This window comes from Eleutherodactylus coqui, chromosome 6, assembly GCF_035609145.1.
Source record: "Eleutherodactylus coqui strain aEleCoq1 chromosome 6, aEleCoq1.hap1, whole genome shotgun sequence".
NCBI classification, from domain to species: Eukaryota; Metazoa; Chordata; class Amphibia; order Anura; family Eleutherodactylidae; genus Eleutherodactylus; species Eleutherodactylus coqui.
Genome location: NC_089842.1, coordinates 242,557,204 through 242,581,407, shown reverse-complemented (window position 1 = coordinate 242,581,407; position 24,204 = coordinate 242,557,204). Strand labels below are relative to the sequence as shown.

Here is a 24,204-nt window from a genome sequence, read left to right as displayed (position 1 = left end):
TAATAGCTTAACTATACAAGTCAGCATATAATTACAATCAACCAGTAATAGTATAAATTCCACTAATACAGTATATACGTGTCCATGTTATACTGTGTATGTAGTAGCTTTATGGAAGTAATACTTGACAGTGGAGCTCTGCTGCGGGCGTGACAGTCTTCTTGACTTTCCGCTATAGAGGAAAGTATGAATGTCAGCAAAGGCCCGGGAAAAGCCAGATGTTGACTTGAAAGTCTGAGAAGTGATGTAGATGTGCTGAACGACCACGCTGTTAGGATGAAAAAAGAAAAGAAATTGGGCACCAATGGGCAGAGTGCAGATGGTTTTCAGCCACAAACAGGGAAAGTTAAACGTGGCCCATTGTTTATTCATGTTCATGGATCCCCTCTAACCTGATTTCAATTCTTGATACTTTTGAGGAAGTGAATTTGCTCCTTGGGGAGCTCAGTCATAAATTATGAGACATTGCTGCTGAATAGATGCTGCTACTTAAGAGTGACAACTAGCTGAGAGCTGAAGGCATATTGGGTGTTAGTAATCCAGTGTTTAAAAAAATAATGTATATGACCACGAAAAGTGTGGATGTCCATTCAGTAGTGAATACAACTTGGAATTAGTCCCAGTGTTTCTTGATCATTCTTTACCTTTGTGTTTTTTTTTTATCTTATGTATCTTTGCAGGAGCTTCTCTGATCTTGGCCTGGATACAGGGCCATTCTTTTATCCTCTGGGTACACAGGAGAGTAACACTGCTGAAGGATGGTCAATGGCTGAGCTCCTCTAGAGATATAGTGGATGGAAACTGCTTTAAATACCATCAAAGTTTATGAGACACCGTGGTGTCTGAGGTGGTAAGGCTGTTGGGTCTTTTGGATGCTTCTAAGTACTGCTTGGTACTACTTGGGTCAAGTTTTGCAGAGGGACTTAAAACGTGTAATCAAGTGGGTTCGTTTCTTGCCTGGGGAATGACTGGTCTAGTCAGAAAGATTTTTTCACATTTTCTGGTCGTTTACCCAAGGTTCCAAGGCATTACAGCAATCCAAAAGAATAGAGAATAAAGAGTTAATCTACTTTGTACACCTGCATGTAAATATGGTAGAAGGGTATCAGATGCTGGAAGGTGATATCACTGAGCTATTTTGACAATATGGGATACACCTGACTTGATTCCATTTACTGTAGTTTCACCTTCAACAAGTTGTGATTAGAGATGAGCGAGCACCAAAATGCTCGGGTGCTCGTTACTCGGGACGAAAATTTCGCGATGCTCGAGGGTTCGTTTCGAGTAACGAACCCCATTGAAGTCAATGGGCGACCCGAGCATTTTTGTATATCGCCGATGCTCGCTAAGGTTTCCATTTGTGAAAATCTGGGCAATTCAAGAAAGTGATGGGAACGACACAGCAACGGATAGGGCAGGCGAGGGGCTACATGTTCGGCTGCATCTCAAGTTCCCAGGTCCCACTATTAAGCCACAATACCGGCAAGAGTGGGCCCCCCCCCTCCCAACAACTTTTACTTCTGAAAAGCCCTCATTAGCAATGCATACCTTAGTTAAGCACCACACTACCTCCAACAAAGCACAATCACTGCCTGCATGACACTCCGCTGCCACTTCTCCTGGGTTACATGCTGCCCACCCCCCCCCCCCCCCCCCCCGCACGACCCAGTGTCCACAGCGCACACCAAACTGTCCCTGCCCAGCCTTCAGCTGCCCTCATGCCACGCCACCCTCATGTCTATTTATAAGTGCATCTGCCATGAGGAGGAACCGCAGGCACACACTGCAGAGGGTTGGCACGGCTAGGCAGCGACCCTCTTTAAAAGGGGCGGGGCGATAGCCCACAATGCTGTACAGAAGCAATGAGAAAAATAATCCTGTGCCACCGCCATCAGGAGCTGCACACGTGGGCATAGCAATGGGGAACCTATGTGCCACACACTATTCATTCTGTCAAGGTGTCTGCATGCCCCAGTCAGACCGCGTTTTTTTATAAATAGTCACAGGCAGGTACAACTGGGAATCCCCAACTCCGCAATGGGAATTCCGTGTGCACCCACAGCATGGGTGGCTCCCTGGAACCCACCGGCTGTACATAAATGTATCCCATTGCAGTGCCCTGGACAGCAGAGCTAACGTCAGATTAAATGCAGGTGGGCTTCGGCCCACACTGCATGCCCCAACCTGACCAGGCTTTTTAATTCATAGACACAGGCAGGTACAACTCCCTATTGTGAAGTCCCTGTGGACCGACAGCATGGGTGGGTGCCAGGAAGCCACCGGCGGCACATAAATATATCCCATAGCATTGCCCATCACAGCTGAGGTAATGTCATGTTTAATGCAGGTGGGCTTCGGCCCACACTGCATGCCCCAGTCAGACTGTGTTCTTTAGAAGTGGACACATGTAGTTACAACTCCGTGTGGACCGACAGCATGGGTGGCTCCCTGGAACCCACCGGCGGTACATAAATATATCCCATTGCAGTGCCCAGCACAGCTGATGTAACGTCAGCTTTAATGCAGGTGGGCAAAAAATTAATTGGATTACACTGTAGGCGAGGGCCCCCCAAAAATTGGTGTACCAACAGTACTAATGTACCTCAGAAAAATTGCCCATGCCCAACCAAGAGGGCAGGTGAAACCCATTAATCGCTTTGGTTAATGTGGCTTAATTGGTAACTAGGCCTGGAGGCAGCCCAGTTAAAATAAAAATTGGTTCAGGTGAAAGTTTCAACGCTTTAATGAGCATTGAAACGTATAAAAATTGTTTACAAAAATTATATGACTGAGCCTTGTGGGCCTAAGAAAAATTGCCCGTTCGGCGTGATTACGTGAGGTTTCAGGAGGAGGAGCAGGAGGAGGAGGAGGAATATTATACACGGATTGATGAAGCTAAAAGGTCCCCGTTTTTGATGGTGATAGAGAACGATGCTTCCATCCACGGGTGCAGCCTACGTATTGCTTAGGTATCGCTGCTGTCCGCTGGTGGAGAAGAGAAGTCTGGGGAAATCCAGGCTTTGTTCATCTTGATGAGTGTAAGCCTGTCGGCACTGTCGGTTGACAGGCGGGTACGCTTATCCGTGATGATTCCCCCAGCCGCACTAAACACCCTCTCTGACAAGACGCTAGCCGCAGGACAAGCAAGCACCTCCAGGGCATACAGCGCGAGTTCAGGCCACGTGTCCAGCTTCGACACCCAGCAGTAGGGGGCAGAGGCGTCACGGAGGACGGTCGTGCGATCGGCTACGTACTCCCTCACCATCCTTTTACAGTGCTCCCGCCGACTCAGCCTTGACTGGGGAGCGGTGACACAGTCTTGCTGGGGAGCCAGAAAGCTATCAAAGGCCTTAGAGAGTGTTCCCCTGCCTGTGCTGTACATGCTGCCTGATCTCCGCGCCTCCACTGCTACCTGGCCTTCGGAACTGCGCCTTCTGCCACTAGCGCTGTCGGATGGGAATTTTACCATCAACTTGTCCGCCAGGGTCCTGTGGTATAGCATCACTCTCGAACTCCTTTCCTCTTCGGGTATCAGAGTGGAAAAGTTCTCCTTATACCGTGGGTCGAGCAATGTGTACACCCAGTAATCCATAGTGGCCAGAATGCGTGTAACGAGAGGGTCACGAGAAAGGCATCCTAACCTGAAGTCCGCCATGTGTGCCAGAGTACCTGTACGCAACACATGGCTGTCCTCACTAGGAAGACTACTTTCAGGATCCTCCTCCTCCTCCTCAGGCCATACACGCTGAAAGGATGACAGGCAAGCAGCATGGGTACCCTCAGCAGTGGGCCAAGCTGTCTCTTCCCCCTCCTCCTCATGCTCCTCCTCCTTCTCCTCAACACGCTGAGATATAGACAGGAGGGTGCTCTGACTATCCAGCGACATACTGTCTTCCCCCGGCTCTGTTTCCGAGCGCAAAGCGTCTGCCTTTATGCTTTGCAGGGAACTTCTCAAGAGGCATAGCAGAGGAGTGGTGACGCTAATGATTGCAGCATCGCCGCTCACCATCTGGGTAGACTCCTCAAAGTTTCCAAGGACCTGGCAGATGTCTGCCAACCAGGCCCACTCTTCTGTAAAGAATTGAGGAGGCTGACTCCCACTGCGCCGCCCATGTTGGAGTTGGTATTCCACTATAGCTCTACGCTGCTCATAGAGCCTGGCCAACATGTGGAGCGTAGAGTTCCACCGTGTGGGCACGTCGCAAAGCAGTCGGTGCACTGGCAGATGAAACCGATGTTGCAGGATGCGCAGGGTGGCAGCGTCCATGTGGGACTTGCGGAAATGTGCGCAGAGCCGGCGCACCTTTCCGAGCAGGTCTGACAAGAGTGGGCAGCTTTTCAGAAAGCACTGAACCACCAAATTAAAGACGTGGGCCAGGCATGGCACGTCCGTGAGGCTGCCGAGCTGCAGAGCCGCCACCAGGTTACGGCCGTTGTCACACACGACCATGCCCGGTTGGAGGCTCAGCGGCGCAAGCCAGCGGTCGGTCTGCTCTGTCAGACCCTGCAGCAGTTCGTGGGCCGTGTGCCTCTTATCTCCTAAGCTGAGTAGTTTCAGCACGGCCTGCTGACGCTTGCCCACCGCTGTGCTGCCACGCCGCGCGACACCGACTGCTGCCGACGTGCTGCTGCTGACACATCTTGATTGCAAGACAGAGTTTGCGGAGGAGGAGGAGGAGGGTGGTTTAGTGGAGGAAGCATACACCGCCGCAGATACCACCACCGAGCTGGGGCCCGCAATTCTGGGGGTGGGTAGGACGTAAGCGGTCCCAGGCTCTGACTCTGTCCCAGCCTCCACTAAATTCACCCAATGTGCCGTCAGGGAGATATAGTGGCCCTGCCCGCCTGTGCTTGTCCACGTGTCCGTTGTTAAGTGGACCTTGGCAGTAACCGCGTTGGTGAGGGCGCGTACAATGTTGCGGGAGACATGGTCGTGCAGGGCTGGGACGGCACATCGGGAAAAGTAGTGGCGACTGGGAACCGAGTAGCACAGAGCCGCGGCCGCCATCATGTTTTTGAAAGCCTCCGTTTCCACAACCCTATACGGCAGCATCTCCAGGCTGATAAATTTGGCTATGTGCACGTTTAACGCTTGAGCGTCCGGGTGCGTGGCGGCGTACTTGCGCTTGCACTCCAACACTTGCGCTAGCGACGGCTGGACGGTGCGCTGAGAGACATTGGTGGATGGGGCCGAGGACAGCGGAGGTGAGGGTGTGGGTGCAGGCCAGGAGACGGTAGTGCCTGTGTCCTGAGAGGGGGGTTGGATCTTAGTGGCAGGTTGGGGCACAGGGGGAGAGGCAGCGGTCCAAACTGGAGGCGGTGAACGGCCTTCGTCCCACCTTGTGGGGTGCTTGGCCATCATATGTCTGCGCATGCTGGTGGTGGTGAGGCTGGTGGTGGTGGCTCCCCGGCTGATCTTGGCGCGACACAGGTTGCACACCACTGTTCGTCGGTCGTCTGCACTCTCAGTGAAAAACTGCCATACCTTCGAGCACCTCGGCCTCTGCAGGGTGGCATGGTGCAAGGGGGCGCTTTGGGAAACAGTTGGTGGATTATTCGGTCTGGCCCTGCCTCTACACCTGGCCACCGCACTGCCTCTTCCAACCTGCCCTGCTGCTGCCCTTTGCGTCCCCCTCTGAAGACCTGTCCTCAGTAGGCGTAGCAAACCAGGTGGGGTCAGTCACCTCATCGTCCTGCTGCTCTTCCTCCGAATCCTCTGTGCGCTCCTCCCTCGGACTTACTGCCCTTACTACTGTTAAGGACCGTTACACATGACCGGTCACATTAACCTTTCAAGCCTTGGGTTCCAAATCAGTTCATACCTGGATGCATCAGAGAGGCCAAAAACTATGATTTATAGTAATTAGCTCTCACAGATATGTAGAGATGGGCCGCGGCAAGTATATACAGCCCACTCTGCTTAAGGCGCGTACACTGAAAAGTTTATTGACTGACTATAGTTCTAATACAGAAAATGAATACGTCATTAGTCACGGGGGTTAATCTCATTGGGTTAGAAAAAACATTAGAATCATGCACTGTTTAGTGAGAATATATTTATGTTCTCAAGCTTCAGCATTATCTCGTCCTCCCTGGTCCTCCCTTTGTTATTCAACTCACTGTAGTACAGTCAGTTCCCTTGTCCAAGTTTCTCCGCAGGTGTGGGAGGACTTTTCCTGATAAGAACTGTTGTCCAGACTTGGTTCTCATGAAAAAAAACAGAGACAGACACATCATTACACATTGTACCGAATATACTGCTGTAAAGTTATTTCTGCTTGAATAATTGTTTCACTACACACAAGCTTATTTACATCTTATAATGCTCCATTTTGTATCTAGCGGCCATTTTGAGACAGATTCTTCCATTTTATGAGCCTGTACTTTCTCAATTCCCCCTAGAAACTGTCTCAAAATAAACGATACTTTATAACTTCTACTGGGCGGGGTAAGGTTTGCTTTCCCTATTTCTAGCTTATGATCTATGCCCTACCTATCATTGTTGGTCAGCTGTCCAAGGGCTAATCCCTTCCCCGACAACTAATCCTAGCTAACTAAACGCGAAGACCTGATGGACACAGAAGGGATCTACAACACACATGCTATTCTATTCTAATGGCTGGGAGACTAGAGTGGTCACCCCTGTTTCTGCTGAGACAGATCCATAAGGGGACAAATCGCCTTGTTGTATCATAGGCATATAGCCATTGCCTGGGGTCGCTACATCTACGTATACGGGGCCGACAGGTACCATCTGATCTGTAAGCTTAGCACAGGAGCGTTTTATGCAGGGCACAATACAGACAGAAAGTAGCAGGAGTATGATAAGAGTAACCAGAATCCCTATTCCTATCTGCATTAAGAATTGTTTCCATTGTCCGGTCCATGCAAACCACTCATCCCAGGGGTTAGTTATCCCAGAATTACGCTTCAGCTCTTCTGACAATGTGGCCAATTTCTTTATTGCGATAGTCACTTTACCTGAGGGCCCTGTGTTATCTGGAATATATGTACAGCAAGTTTTCACCAATCATTTTACAAACACCACCGTTCTCGGCTAGCATCATATCCAGAGCCACTCGGTTCCGGAAAGTCATGGTGGCCGTGGGGCCCAACTGATCAGCAAGCCCCTAAAGTGCATCTCTTGTATAGCTCACGAACCTTTGTTAGTTGTAATATATATACAAACATTCTTATTGATGGTTACTATTCCAAACAGGGACTCAAATCCGGCCTTAACTTGATCCCTGGCTTTAAACTCATCTGGCACCCCCCCCCCTTGGCACTCTGATTGCATCTATATATATATACACATGTGGATCAAACCTGCCACCTGGTTTCAGATTGTGACGCTCGTCTGTAGGACCTGAGAGAGAAGCAGAGACCACAGAATGCGTTATTGACAATTCCTTGGAGAGACCTATGACAAAATTAACAAGAGAATCATTTCCCAAACTTGGCTACTGTGGCATGTATCCTCCGGAGAAAAAGAAAAACTAATGGAAGACACTCAATTCAAGATTTCCCGTTTCCTTCATTGCCCATGGATCTACTTTCCCACTACTCCGTGGACGGTAGGGTGTGGGAAAAGCCGGGAATATACCCAAAGCAGACATGATGTGTTGCATTATTTCACCTGTGACATTTGTACCTTTGTTAGACTCAATCACTTCTGGTACCCCGTATCTGCGGATTATCTCATTCATGAGCTTCTGTACGGTTACCTGCTTATTTACTTTGGTAACAGGGTAGGTCTCCAACCTGAAAAGAAATCAACAACAAGCACATATTCATGCTTCCCAACAAGTGGGAGCTGAGTGTAGCCAATTTGCAATCTCTGAAATGGGTAGAGTGGTCTAGGCAAGCGTTATGTGGCAAATTTACTTCTGCCCTGTTGCTTACGGCAAAGATCATGCAAAATTGGACAAGTGATGATGCAGCAACTACAGGAAACCCAGGAGCCACCCGTCCTTGTTCAAGCGTCGACATCATTGCTGCTTTGAATGGGGTGCTGGATGAGGCAAGCATCGCCACCATGCTGAAGGAGGTGCTAGAAGGCCTGGAGTACCTGCATAAGAATGGCCAGATCCACAGGGATGTTGAGGCTGGAAACATCCCCCCGGGTGAAGACGGCTCAGTGCAGATCGCAGATTTTGGCGTCAACGCGTTTCTAGCCACAGGAGGCGACATCACCAGGAATAAAGTCAGAAAGACCCTTGTGGGCACGCTATGCCGGACGGCACCGGAGGCGACGGAGCAGGCCAGAGGACACGACCTCAAGGCGGACATCTAGACCCCTGGTAGGTGTGTCTTTCCGTGCATCAGCTGGGCCATCATGGGGCACAGGGACCGTGGTAGGTAAGTTCTGTTGACCGTCCCATTTCTGCTGCTCCCATATTTAGTCCATTTGTCTTTTTTCTTCATTGCTGGCTTGTAACTGTAAAGTCCTTAGCATATCAAAGTCCAAGTTCATATCAAAGTAGTAAAAGTCCAAGGTTTATATCAAAGTCCAAAGTTATTGTCAAATTCTTCTTTTCTTCTTTTCTTCCACGGCTTAAGGGCCGCTGCCTTTGCTGTGTGATCTGTGATGGCGTTGCCTCTTGTTTCTCTGCTGTAGGAATTGGTGTGAGCTTTCCACTTTGTCACCGCTGCACCATTCTTAATTGGCTGTCCTGCTGAGGTAACAAGCTGTCTGGCCTTCCATGTTGGGCCGTAATCATGAGCTATGCCAAATGCATACCGGGAGTCAGTGTAAATGTTTGCCGTCTTACCTTCTACCACTCTACACGCCTCAGTGAGGGCCTGGAATTCCGCTTCCTGTCCTGGGACATGCGGAGGCATTCTGCTTTTAGGACATCTTGTTGCGTGACCACTGCATATCCAGTGTGGAGTCGTCAATCACCCCTGGTACCATCTACAAAAACAACTCAGAATATGCATTATTAACAGGGGGTTTCAGTTAACATAAAGAAGAGACAGTGTCTGCAATTGCATCTTCCTGGACATGTGCCAGGGGGTACTGACGGACCAAAGGGGGCTAAGAGCTTGTTCCTCTGCGTACGTAAGAGTGAGGACGGGTAGAGGTGTCGCTTGGTCTGCTGCCATCCGACATAAGGTCGGGTGACTTTTCAGACCCGGGGTGTATACGAGCCTCACCAGACGGGTGAAGTTTGATACAACCTCCCAAGGGTCCCATCACGCAATTCTCAATACGCTTTCAGGACCTTCCAGCATAAGGAAGCGCGTGAGGTATCGTGACCCTTTAAACATTACCTCAAGCGGTTCAGTTTCTGCCAGCTGAATTGGCACTTCTGAACCCCTTGCACCGATTACCGCTAGACAATCAGGCTGGTATTCTATTTCAAATAGATCAGAACCTTATTGTAAAAAGGAAAAAGAAAAAATTTAAAATTTAAAAATAGCTGACCTGCAATACCTAGATCACCTATATCTTCTCCCCCCCCCCCCCCCTTTGAACTAGGGTACTTAATTGGGAGAGTAACCGAGTTCAAGGTAGTAGCAACAGTGAGAAGAATGACAAGAGCACATTGTAGCTGGATTTGACAGGCCAGAAATAAGTGCTTGGGTTGCACTTGCGTGTATACGCTCCGGATGTCATGGGGGGGGGTGAGGACCACTAGGGGGAGTTAGTTCAATACCAACTCCGAAGATTTGTTAACCATTGCCTGTACTGCTGCCACCGCACAAACACACGAGGGAGCTGCTTCAGAGGTGAGAGAGAAAAGAATAATTGAAAGACAGTCATAGAGTGGTTGCATAAGTAGGGAAACCGAGTGCATTCATGGTCGGCAGTATGAAACAAGGCCCAGAAAGGTGCGGGGTTTGGCAACGCATATAGGTACAGGTATGGCCGGGACAGCAGCCTTTTGTTCCTATGTCAGATGTCCAGTTCCTTGGCCTAAACAGTGACCCAGGAGAACAACCTTAGTTTTGCAGAACTGGAGTTTGTCTTTTAGAGGCTTTACAGACATTTTCTGCAAGAAAAATTAACAGTGAAATTGTGGCTTGTTGGCAGGCTTCCAGATCATCAGCACACAGCACCGACATCACACAGCGCCGACAGCACACAGCACCGACATCACACAGCGCCGACAGCACACAGCACCTACATCACACAGCGCCGACAGCACACAGCACCTACATCACACAGCGCCGACAGCACACAGCACCTACATCACACAGCGCCGACAGCACACAGCACCTACATCACACAGCGCCGACAGCACACAGCGCCTACATCACACAGCGCCGACAGCACACAGCACCTACATCACACAGCGCCGACAGCACACAGCACCTACATCACACAGCGCCGACAGCACACAGCACCTACATCACACAGCGCCGACAGCACACAGCGCCGACATGCGGTAGGTGGCAGACTGACACCTCATCAGCACATAGTGCCTACATCACACAGCGCCGACAGCACACAGCGCCTACATGTGGTAGGTGGCTGACTGACACCTCATCAGCACACAGTGCCTACATCACACAGCGCCGACAGCACACAGCGCCTACATGTGGTAGGTGGCTGACTGACACCTCATCAGCACACAGCGCCGACATCACTCAGTGCCGACAGCACACAGCACCTACATGCGGTAGGTGCCTGGCTGACCCTTCAGCATCTTTTCTGGACTGGAAAAAGAGGGGTGTTTGTTGGAGCAGTTAGTTTACAAAACTCTTCTGAACCGGCACCTGAGGTCTCAACCCGTACTGATCCATCCGGTGGGAATTTGGTGGATGCAGATAAGGCCTGTAAGATATCAGTGCCAATAATAGAGACATGAATATTCTACAAACATCTATCCACATTGAAAATTTACAGTCTGCATATGCAGAAGGGGGGGGGGGGGAAACTTGTATCCCCAGTCAATATCTGCATCACACATCTTACATTTATCATAGTCTGAACACGGGTCATTAACTCTCATCCATCCATGCGGTCAAGTCTGTCTCTCTCTCATTCAAATGTTAGTAAGAGTTCACACAGGACGTAACGCGTATGATGCAACTGTCCTCATCTTGCAAACAAATGCATTCAATCACTACCACCTCTCCTGTCTGTAATACCAGAGAAGTATACCACATTCCACAGCACTAATATTTCCCATAAAAGCAACACACATTTAGCAATTATGCACACGTCCGACCAGTCACAGAACTGACATTTACACAAAGAACAGCAAAAACAGTAAGATTCACTTATCACATATTGACCCTCTCTTTCGTTCTGTAAGCTTTCCTACTGCCGTCTGCGATCCTAGCACCTATAGTGACCTTTCTTCTCAGCAGTATCTGACTTATGAGGAATGGACAACACGTACAGCAATGACACAATGTTGGGACCTTAAGACATACAAATTGTCACATAGATCACAGATTCTGCCTGAACTCGCCCCCTGGTTCCTCCTTGCGACAACTACATTTGTGAGCAATTTTAAGCACAGACCTACTTGGGATGGGGGTGCTAAACACAGACTGCAGAACAGATAATCGTGAGGAGGCTATTTGCAGGTGGGATGAGGGGACTTGAATGTTTCTATGCAAAATTCAGAAAAGGCACTCGTCATTGCAGTTCAAAGAATTGGTATGCTGGGTAAAAACATACATAGATGGGAGGTCAGAGGCCAGCTCATTTCTACTGCGGAGCTAAGATGACGTCTGAGGGGTAACTGAAGGTATTGTTACAACAGATGCTAAAATGGCCGCTGGGCCATGGCTGGCACTGAAATGGCCACCGAAGGTGTGGCCTGACTGGGCGATGGTGACGGGAGGGTCCAGGAATACTACATACTAGACACGTATCAAGATATATCGACTGGTATTGGCCCCAATAACAACACGGTCATCTAGGGGCAGGGCAAAGGGAGAAAAACATCATCCATGACACAGCCGGGGCGGTGCTCTCTGATGTTAAAGAAGGACTGCCTTTCTTTGTCTTCAACTTGAAACTGCAATTATCTTACTTCAACTTTACATTACTTATTGACTCTACATACTACCAACTGGGTATGCCTAGCCCTATGCTCAATGACACATTGGGAAGTATATCTCTAAGTGCCTGAGCCTTTTGCTCAATGACTATACCAACAGTTTCACATAACTTCTTGACTTTCTTCACATACTCCTTCCCTCCTCTACATGACACCAAGTGGACAGGATCAAACAGACCACTGTAAACATGTTCCGAAACTAAACTCTGAGCCGTCTCTCAACCGGGAGTCCGAAGCCGTATGCTCAATCACGTGATCGTACTTGTCACGTCCGATGCCGTCTGCTCAATCACTCCCTGAGAAGTATGCTCAATAAACTAAACCTCGAAGCCGTCTCTCAACCGGGATCTGCAGTCCCTGAGAAGTATGCTCGATAAACTAAACCCTCGAAGCCGTCTCTCAACCGGGACCTGAAGTCCCTGAGAAGTATGCTCGATAATACAATTTATAACGTCCTAAAAGATTCTGTCCCCTGGTGTCATAGACCACCCAAGACCTGAGGTAAACTTCTTTACCGATGACAACTATGATGTCAAACATCAAACATCCGACTGACCTAGGAGTCTGTCAATCAACTGAGCCAAAACAGACCAACGGCAGACATCATATGATAAATATGACACTTACCGGGCTGTGTGTGAGGTTGATCAGTCCTCTGGTTTGGCACAGTGGATATATGTCCTCCCAGTCCGATGTCGTCGTCCGATGAGTGACACAAGAGTCAAGGGTAAATCCTGCCGACTACGCCAACTGTTAAGGACCGTTACACATGACCGGTCACATTAACCTTTCAAGCCTTGGGTTCCAAATCAGTTCATACCTGGATGCATCAGAGAGGCCAAAAACTATGATTTATAGTAATTAGCTCTCACAGATATGTAGAGATGGGCCGCGGCAAGTATATACAGCCCACTCTGCTTAAGGCGCGTACACTGAAAAGTTTATTGACTGACTATAGTTCTAATACAGAAAATGAATACGTCATTAGTCACGGGGGTTAATCTCATTGGGTTAGAAAAAACATTAGAATCATGCACTGTTTAGTGAGAATATATTTATGTTCTCAAGCTTCAGCGTTATCTCGTCCTCCCTGGTCCTCCCTTTGTTATTCAACTCGCTGTAGTACAGTCAGTTCCCTTGTCCAAGTTTCTTCGCAGGTGTGGGAGGACTTTTCCTGATAAGAACTGTTGTCCAGACTTGGTTCTCATGAAAAAGAACAGAGAGAGACACATCATTACACATTGTACCGAATATACTGCTGTAAAGTTATTTCTGCTTGAATAATTGTTTCACTACACACAAGCTTATTTACATCTTATAATGCTCCACTTTGTATCTAGCGGCCATTTTGAGACAGATTCTTCCATTTTATGAGCCTGTACTTTCTCACTACTACCTCACTGATAGACAACTGTGTCTCATCGTCATCGTCCTCCTCACCCACTGAAAGCTCTTGAGACAGTTGCCGGAAGTCCCCAGCCTCATCCCCCAGACCCCGGGAACTTTCAAAAGGTTGGGCATCGGTCACGACAAACTCCTCCAGTGGGAGAGGATTTGGAACCATTGCTGCCCATTCTGGGCAGGGGCCCGAGAACAGTTCCTGGGAGTCTGCCTGCTCCTCAGAATGTGTCATTGTAATGGAGTGAGGAGGCTGGGAGGAAGGAGGAGCAGCAGCCAGAGGATTTAGAGTTGCAGCAGTGGATGACGCAGAACTCTGGGTCGATAGATTGCTGGCTGCACTTTGTGCCATCCACGACAGGACCTGCTCACACTGCTCATTTTCTAGTAAAGGTCTACCGCGTGGACCCATTAATTGTGAGATGAATGTGGGGACGCCAGAAGCGTGCCTCTCTCCTAATCCCGCAGCAGTCGGCTGCGATACACCTGGATCAGGAGCTCGGCCTGTGCCCACATCCTGACTTGGGCCTCCGCGTCCTCGCCCGCTTCCACGTCCACATCCTCTAGGCCTACCCCTACCCCTCAGCATGGTGTATTACCAGTAGTGCAGAAACAGAACGCTGTAATTAAATGTGCCGCTTATTGGCCTGTGGTTGGAGGCTGACTTCGCTTACGGAACGCACAGCAGAGCCTGGATATAATTTTGCGCAAGCCTGCTGTAACACTTAGCTGGCTGCGTATGAATTAGGAGGACAACTACACCCAGCACAGACCCAGTACACTGAGGACGGTCACAGGCAGCCCAAATAGATTTTTTTTCCCAAATGTTTTTGGAAAGGCCCACTGCCTATATACACTGTATATGTCTTCTCTCTCTGCGTCACCACTACTGGCCCTGGAGTATGTAAAATAACTGCAAACTGTTGCACTGTGGACTGGAATACAGCAGTGATGTAACAGCCAACACAGAGCCAGGAAATAATTTTGCGCAAGCCTGCTGTAACACTTAGCTGGCTGTGTATGAATTAGGACAACTACCCCCAGCACAGACCCAGTACACTGAGGACGGTCACAGGCAGTCCAAATAGATTTTTTTCCCAAATGTTTTTGGAAAGGACCACTGCCTATATTCAATAAATATGTCTTCTGTCCCTGCCTCACCACTACTGGCCCTGGACTATGTATAATTACTGCAGGGCGCAATGCTCTGCACGGCCGATATACAAAAAAAAAAAAAAGTGCAACACTGCAAAAAGCAGCCTCCACACTACTGCACACGGTTAGATGTGGCCCTAAGAAGGACCGTTGGGGTTCTTGAAGCCTAAAATACTCCTAACACTCTCCCTATAGCAGCTCCGGCACCAGCAGCACTGTCCCTCCTCTATGTCAGAAAGCATCTGTGGCGAGCCACGGGAGGGGCCGATTTTTATACTCGGGTGACACCTGATCTCGCCAGCCACTCACTGCAGGGGGGTGGTATAGGGCTTGAACGTCGCAGGGGGAAGTTGTAATGCCTTCCCTGTCTTTCTATTGGCCAGAAAAGCGCGCTAACGTCTCAGAGATGAAAGTGAAAGTAACTCGAACATCGCGCGGTGCTCGTTTCGAATAACGAGCATCTCGAACACGCTAATACTCGAACGAGCATCAAGCTCGGATGAGTACGTTCGCTCATCTCTAGTTGTGATCTAATTTTCTGCGGTTTTCTTTGTTTTTTTGTGAATGATACATGGTTAAAATCTAGAGATGAGCGATCACCAAAATGCTCGGGTGCTCGTTGCTCAAGTCGAACAGGGGACCTGTTTTTATGAATGTAGGCATTCTGTATGCCAGTATTACTCAATTTTGTTTGCTCTTCTACAAATATAGATATATAGATATTTTTTGTGTATCCAATATATTCACTTCCTTATATGTAAAGATGAGGAAACTTTCCATTCTCTAAACTCCTATAGATGCAAGCAGAAGCTAGCAGTTAGCAAGAACACTCTATTTCCCAATTCTTAGTAACTTTAGCAGGGGTAAAATCAGACATAAATAACCGCAGTCTGAAGCAGTACCGCTTTTAGCTACCGCAATAATAACCCAAGCAGTTTTACTGGAAACTTATGCAAATAACATGGGAAATTTATGCAATTAATAGTTCAAGCTGTAACCTCCAATCATATCGGAGCAACCACACGTGGGTCCAAGACAACCCACTCATCTCGTCCTGCCCTCTCCGGACTGATACCACGTGACGGGCAATAACAGATGACCGGATGATGGAAGAATTTCAAGATGCTTATCCAATAATGAAACAATACGTTGTATCTATGTAATCTTTGACCTGCCCAGATGGGCAGATATGTTAAACTCTTTAAAAGAGGCTGCGCGCCCACAAATAAAGGAGAATTGAGGCAGCTTATACATGCTGAACCTGTGTCAGTGTGAAATCTTCTTGTGCGCACGTCCAATTCATAATTAATCTGGAAGGGTGCAAACATTTCCTATTAAGTAGGCCGTGGACTCACAAAGGAAATCCACGACAGTTGGTGGCCTGCACGGGGATTGGTCGATAGGGTCTAGAGACGATTGGAAAACAAGGCGCGGACATAGGCAACCTTGGCCTTGGCGGGCCCAACAAATCATCAGAACACGGTAAGATAAATTATCTATACCTGTGTGGCTGACTCCAAGCTCGCCTATGTGCCGTGTCAAGGCCGATCGATTTGGATCCGCGTGACAGGTATTTTAAGTCTCGACCACGTAGCAGAATGATAAGATAAAAGAGGGAGTGTTTGCATGCCTGTTGTCTTAAGAGTACTGGTTAACTGGTGAGGTCAACAGGTTGCCCTAGGAAGGGAACCTGAACAGCTATTCCTACTCCCTGGAGGTCTGGTAGAGGATCTGTGAGAAAGGGAACTGTCAGGGGAGTTTGAGCAGGGATCCCTACTCTTGCGAGGTTTGGTTATAAAAGCTGGGAGAAAGGGAACTGTCAGACGTCTGGACAGGTATCGCTACTTCTGGAGGTCTGGTATAAGACCTGGGAAAAAGGGAACTGCCAGACACGGATCCAAAGGGAACAGTGAGACTAAGCCAGTTGTACTAGTGCTCTGTCTATTTGTATGTGCGTCCCTTGTGTAGTCAACAGGTTGCTCAAGGGAGGGCCTGGACTGGATCTTCCCCTCCTAGAGAGGCAGGAAGCGGTCGGGTGTTTTGTGCAGAGACTCAACTCCTCCAAGGCCTGTTTGTAGGGCCCGGGAGAAGGGAGCTGTCAGACGAGTATCCCAAGGGGCAGTGAGACTAAGCCAGCTGTACTGGTACTCTGTTTATTTGTGTGTGTACGTCCTATCTCCATGTCGTGTCCTGATTGTAAGACAGGATTATTGTTAACCATAAGCACATGGGAATGGGAGATCTTTAAGCAGGATAACCCCTAACCCGCTCACCGGTGTGGCTATAGTCCACTGGTTGAGGGTTACTATCCACACTTATTTGTTTATCGTTTGAACGTTCGTGAGTGGATCCCTCTGTCTGAGGGCAGATTATTAAACTGTGTAGCGGCAGAAATGCTAGAGACTCTAGGGCGGGACATACTGTGTCCGGCGTCTGAGGAGAATCCTATAATCATAAATCTGGCTGCCATGATTGAGATTGAGAGGCAGCAAACATTGTACCAAGGCCAATTCTTACACCCCCCAGAAACGTGTGGAAGGTGTGGAGAGTCAAGTTATCATTGATTAATCAAGCAATATTTCTGTGTGCTCAAAACATCATGTTTGTAATTGAATAAAGTTAGTGTGCTTGTCTGTTGTGTAGAGTTAATCCTGCTGAGTTGTTTATATAGAAATAGTCTGTTTGTCTATCATATAGAATTAGTAGCAGTCCTACTCAAATTGTAAGAAGGGATTGTTGGCAATGAGAAGCATTGGCTGGGTTATAGTCAAGATTGATGCACAAGTACACAGCGGATCATTGTGGGTTTTGGAATTTATAGGTTAAATGTGCATTATTGGATCCCTTCTAGTAAAGGCAGATTGCTAAACTGTGTTGCTGTTGAATTGTTTGAAAGTATAGGATGTGATACATTGTGCCCGTAGGCGGCAAGGAGAGAGAATCAATACGTGACAAGGTGGATGTTGACAAGAGATATAGATAGATATAGATGTATATGTATGTGAAAGTATACAGAGGGTTAACCGAGTTTATTTAAGTGAGAGAGAAAGGCTGCTTGCTCGACCCCCTTACTTCCTCCTTTTCTAGGAGGAAGTGCTGTAACACAAAATGTAAGAAATAACCTTGTTGCTTTAATAGGAATAAAAAGTTATAATGAATGTAATGAATTATACTGTCTTAGAAGGCAGGTAAGAGAGAAGTATTGTAAGGTGCATTCTTACTGGTGTCTAAAGTCACAGATGGACGTTCAGTGATGTACTAAATTGTTAGAGCAGGTGGATTAGACCCAAGCGATAGAAGAGAAAGCAAATTCATGTGCTGTGACAAATAACAACTACTGTTCGTATGTCTTGTTATGTAATCTAATCTTTGTTGTACGTCCTTCATACAAATGTAAAAAGTTATATGCCACTCACATCCTGTGGGGGCTTTTAAGAATACAAGGGTTAAAGAATGCAGAAAATGTTGCGTTACAAATAGAGATGAGCGAGCATACTCGTCCGAGCTTGATGCTCGCTCGAGTATTAGGGTGCTCGAGATGCTCGTTACTCGAGACGAGCACCACGCAGTACTCGTCTCGATTAAACGAGCACTGACCATTGAATTCAATGGAGCCGGCAATACAGCCGGCTCTATTGAAAGCAATTGTCTGCCAGCGATTGCGGGATGAATTGTCGGGAAGAGCTTAAATATATAAGCCCTTCCCTGCAATTCATCTAGAAATGTGTAAAAATAAAAAATATATATATACTCACCTGGTCCTGGCAGAACGATGTTAGCCCATTGAATTCAATGGAGTCGGCAATACAGCCGACTCCATTGAAAGCAATGGGCTGCCGGCGATCGCGGGATGAATTGTCGGGAAGGGGTTAAATATATAAGCCCTTCCCTGCAATTCATCCAGAAATGTGTAAAAATAAAAAATATATACATTCTCACCTGGTCCCGGCAGACGGAGTTCAGCGCGGCAGGCTGCAGTTCTCCTGAACTGCTCTGAACAGCTGTGAGTAGTATTCAGCAGTCGGGGATTTAAAATCCCCGCCTGCTGAATGAGATGCCTCTGATTGGTCACAGCCTGACCAATCAGAGGCATCCCTCACTCACACCCATTCATGAATTCATGAATGGGTGAGTGAGGGCTGCCTCTGATTGGCTCAGGGGCAGCTCTCAGCTGTCCCTGCGCTGAGCCAATCAGAGGCAGCCCTCACTCACCCATTCATGAATTCATGAATGGGTGTGAGTGAGGGATGCCTCTGATTGGTCAGGCTGTGACCAATCAGAGGCATCTTATTCAGCAGGCGGGGATTTTAAATCCCCGGCTGCTGAATACTACTCACAGCTGTTCAGAGCAGTTCAGGAGAACTGCAGCCTGCCGCGCTGAACTCCGTCTGCCGGGACCAGGTGAGAATGTATATATTTTTTATTTTTACACATTTCTGGATGAATTGCAGGGAAGGGCTTATATATTTAACCCCTTCCCGACAATTTATCCCGCGATCGCTGGCAGCCCATTGCTTTCAATGGAGTCGGCTGTATTGCCGGCTCCATTGAATTCAATGGGCTAACATCGTTCTGCCGGGACCAGGTGAGTATATATATATTTTTTATTTTTACACATTTCTAGATGAATTGCAGGGAAGGGCTTATATATTTAACCCCTTCCCGACAATTCATCCCCCGATCGCCGGCAGCCCATTGCTTTCAATGGAGTCGGCTGTATTGCCGGCTCCATTGAATTCAATGGGCTAACATCGTTCTTCTCTGCCACAGCTGTTACAGCTGTGGCAGAGAAGAACGATCTTTACGCTGACAGTGGGGGGGGGGGTCTCACTCTTGCCGCTATTGTGGCTTAATAGTGGGACCTGGGAACTTGAGATGCAGCCCAAAATGTAGCTCCTGGCCTGCCCTATTCGTTTCTGTGTCGTTTCCATCACTTTCTTGTGTTTTGCAGATTTTCACAAATGAAAACCTTAGCGAGCATCGGCGATATACAAAAATGCTCGAGTCACCCATTGACTTCAATGGGGTTCGTTACTCGAAACGAACTCTCGAGCATCACTGAAAGTTCGACTCGAGTAACGAGCACCCGAGCATTTTGGTGCTCGCTCATCTCTAGTTACAAACTGTAACAAACTGCATAGTACGCCGTGCCCACCAGAAAATACAGCTATGTTTACCAAGTCCCCAAATCCAATTGTAACCACATACAATGTTAGGTGGTCACAGCTGTGACCGTAAAGTTACAACATAGTAGTTATACATTAGACATTAGAATTTCCCTGAATGTCAGTCAGAGGAAGAGAAGGCGGGCTGAAATGGCGTCGGTACCCACGCATGCCAAAGACACCAGTGTTCAACATAATAGTTTAGTTGTATAACAGTTCAGTACATAAGGAGATAGAATAATATCTCAGTCACTCAACAACCTTTGGCACACAATATGTGAGCTACAGTACGTTACCAATCAGATGGAGATGCCTGGCATCTAAGACTGCATCTGCTCCGGTCTCCGGTTTAAAATGCCAGTTGGTTTCCCATTCGCATAGGGATAGTGTAGAAGGCCGTAGGTTCCAGTGAGGGCGCACTCTGCAGGGTGTTAACTTGTACAGATAAAGGACGTGGATACCTGAAAAACATAGCCCGGGGGGATCCATGTCCTCCTTCTGAGGTGAGGTAGGGATTACACTCACCCTAAGAGTAGGGCCTTGTGGGCGATGGGGAAGCCTTGACGCTGGAGGGACGACCAGGAACAAGTCTGGGACAGAACTGTTGTAAAAGTAAATTAGCCACGTTCTCCCTTATACTCCTGACTCTTTGTCTCTTCCATTCTGTGTTATAGAGTTAATGTACATTGTGGTCTGCGGAGGGCAAGGAGGGGCTGTATGGGGGAGAGATTTTAAAAAGAGGAAGTCACTGGGAGAAGCATTAGTACTGCAGCGTCCAGCAGTCCCAGGGTAGATAAATTAGCAGACAGTATAAAAATAAATAAATTATAGGGAGTTAGGTATAGCTCTAAGTTAAGCGGAGAAGCCAAAGAATGGGAAACAAGCAGGTAACGATAAGGCCTGGTATCCACAGGAGGGACGGGGCAGATTTGACCCGTAAATTGTAAAATGTAAATTGTGTGATGCATAAGACTTTACTTGGTTGTGATGTGTGTCCGAGGACTGCAAACTTTGAATGAAAAAATAAGGAAGCAAGTGATCAGCCAAATTCAGAGGGGTGGAGCTAGATGATGTAAGAATACATAATGGGTCATCCCTCTCTTGTCGACAAAGGAGGGGTGAGAATCTTGGGCAGCCAGAAAAAGTTTTGTCTTATTTTTCCTCCGGTCTCAAATTTGATGAGACATTGCAAGCAGATTAGATTAAATTAATAATGAATTCTCTTAAAGGATATCACATTTTAAATATGGCTGCCCTGATGGAAGGCATGTCTCTGTTAGTGGCACTGATATTTTACAAACCCTATCTGCATCCATCAAAATGGCGGCAGATGGATCGGTACGGGTTGGGACCTCAGGTGTCATTTCAGAAAAAAATTTGTAAATTAAAGTGCTCTTTTGGTGGAGCTGCCTTATGTGTTTGGCCTGATAGCCGCTGCGGAAACTCAGCTTTCCACGGTTCCTGACAAATTATGGGCCACCTACAAGACAGACATAGGGAAATTGAATGTACCCCCCATAATGGTATATCTGAAGCCAGGATACACACCCCTGGGTCAAACAGTATCCCCTTAGTTTCAAAAAAGAAAAAAAAAAGGGGTGAAGGGTCAGCCACGCATGTAGGTGCTGTGTGCTGATGATTTTGGAAAACTGCCGACCGGCCACAATTTCACTGTTAATTTCCCTTGCAGAAGATGGCTACAAGGCCCGGAGGCCTCCAAAGACAAACTCCAGTTCGGCAGGAAAGGTTGGTCTCCTGGATCATTGCTTAGCCCAGGGAACTAGACATCTGGCAGCAGTACAGGCAATGATTGACAAATCTTCTGAGTTGGCATTGGACTACCCCTAGTGGTCCTCACCCCAAATGAAATGTGCTCTTTTCATGCCTCCCCCAATATTTCTTTCCAATGTTGCACTACCTTGTACCCGGCTACTCTTCTTTCAATCGGGTATTCCGGTTCAAACGGGGGAGAGGAGGCATAGGTAATCTGAGTATTGTAGATCAGCTATTTTTTAAATTTTTAAATTCTTTGCAACAAGAAAACTGTTATTGGAACCCACTGTTAACAATGCATATTTTGAGTTTTCTTTTTGTAGATGGCATCAGGGTGAGGATTGATGACTCCAAACCAGATATACAGAGGTCACACAACAAGATGTCCTAAACGCTAAAGCTCTGCTTCCGCATGTCTCAGTGCAAGAAGCGGAACTGAAGGCCCTCACTGGGGCGAGTAGAGTGATAGAAGGTAAGACGGCAAACGTTTACACTGATTCCCGGTATGCATTTGGCATAGCTCATGATTACGGCCCGATATGGAAGGCCAGACAGTTTCTTATCTCAGTAGGACAGACAATTAAGCATGGTGCAGCGGTGCAGAGTCTCATGGAGTCTCTGGAGGCCCTACTACTACCTGGCAGTGGAGAGCTCACACTGATTCCTACAATGGAGAAGCGAGAGACGACACCCTCGCTGACAGCACAGCAAAGGCAGCGGCCCTCAAGCCGTGGAAGAAAGAAGAAAAGATACTGACAGCATGAGTCAGTGGCAAAAACTTTGGACATTGGCAAAAACTTGGACATTGACAAAAACTCTGAACATTGACAAAAAAACTTTGGACATTGATATGCTAAGGACTTTACAGTTACAAGCCAGCCAGGAAGGAAAGCAAAAACTGACTAGAGATGGGAGCGTCAGAACAGGACGGTGTATGGCGAACAGTCAGCAGAACTGGCCTACAACGGTCCTTATGCCCCATGATGGCCCAACTGGCACACAGAAAGACGTACCTATCAAAGCAGCAATGACGTCGTAACCGAACGAGAACAGGTGACACCTGGGTCCTCTGTAGCTGCTGCATCATTTGTCCAGTTTGCATGATCTTTGCCATATGCGAGTCAGGACAGAAGTAAGGTAGCCATATAACACTTGCCTAGACCACTCTACCCATTTCAGAGATTGCAAATTGACTACATTCAGCTCCCACCTGTTGGGGAGTATGAATATGTGCTTGTTGCTGTTGGTGTCTTTCCAGGTTGGAGGCCCACCCTTTTACTAAGTTAAATGAGCAGGTAACCACACAGAAGCTCATAAATGAGGTAATCTGCAGATACAGGGTACCGGAAGTGAATGAGTTAAACGAAGGTACACACTTCACAGGTGAAATAATGCAACATCATGTCTGCTCTGGTTACATCCTAGGCCTTTCACACACTCTACCATACACGGAGTAGTGGGAAAGTAGGAAAGATGAACGGTACCCTAAAATCTAAGATAGAAGGCAATGGAGAAAATGGACTAAGTGTCTTTTATTAGCCTGTTTCCTCAGTTAGGTACATACCTAACAGGAGAAGAGAAAAAATAAGTTTAAAACATTGTGTATTTAGAACACTGTGATAGGTTTTCGCTAAGATTTTGCTTTATTTTATCTGCAGTGCACTCTGCTCATGCCAAGCAACATGCCGGTGTTACAACGCCCCCAGTCCCGCTACCCTGCCGCCTCTGGAAAAGGGAAGTGGGAATAATCACCTTGTAGTTTTTCCTTCCAGACTGATAGATATGATTATGCACTTACCAATGAGACAGGGGTTTAGTCATGTTGATCAGTTATTAGATAGCCCTAATTTTGCACTCTTTGTGGATAAATCGAGGTATCGTCAAAAAGCAGGTTTTACACAAGTTATGCAGTGTTTACCTGAAATAGTAAAAGCCGAACCTCTCTTAACCTACTGCCTCGAGATCCCAGGTGGTAGCTTAGACCTCCACATGTACAGAGATGCCGTAGGGGTACCTATGAGGGTACCAGATGAATATGAAGCCAGAGATCAAGTTAAAGCAAGATGGGTCTGGTCCTGTGGTAATTTTACCTACACAAATATCCCCACCAATATTCCAGGAGGGCCGTGTGCACTGTCCCGACTAAGTATCCTTATGTACCAAAGACCCGATTGCCATGAACCCACACCTAGGTATCGGAGGGGCATTTACAGCCTGAGCGACAGTTGTGAAAGAGCGCCCACTCTACTGAGTTTTCAGAACATTCTACTCTAGAGTTTATTCTGATAAAGAAGTTATTAATTATGTTTGTCACCTTTATAGTTATCCTAATTTCTATTTGTTGTTGTGTACAGTGTATTCCAACCCCGATGACTACCTGTTCTACCACAATGACTACCTGCTCCATTGTGTGCCTACCACGATCTGGGACGTCAAGGAGAGTCAATGGTTGAGGATTAATATGGGGTAGTGTAGGGACAGTTAGTGTAGTTAGTTTAGTGAAACTGATAGTTTCAAGGGGGGTTTGTGGTGGATATCCATTATATCTATATTTTCGGGACAGTGGACCTGTGTAGTGGACAGTGGACCTGTTTTTATATGTTAAGCATTCTGTATACCAATGACAGTACTTTTCCATTGTTGTTTGTTTTTCCTACAAGAATAGATATATACGTATTCTTTCATGTATCCAA

The 24,204-nt window shown here is 47.4% G+C and overlaps 1 long non-coding RNA gene across 1 annotated transcript; it reads left to right on the top strand.

Annotated features, from left to right (window-relative positions):
• The first annotated feature begins 764 nt into the window (after positions 1-764).
• LOC136631665 (uncharacterized) lies at positions 765-24,204 on the top strand. Its single transcript, XR_010793080.1, has 3 exons — positions 765-850; positions 21,429-21,484; positions 23,170-24,204. It is a non-coding gene; the product is annotated as an uncharacterized lncRNA (long non-coding RNA).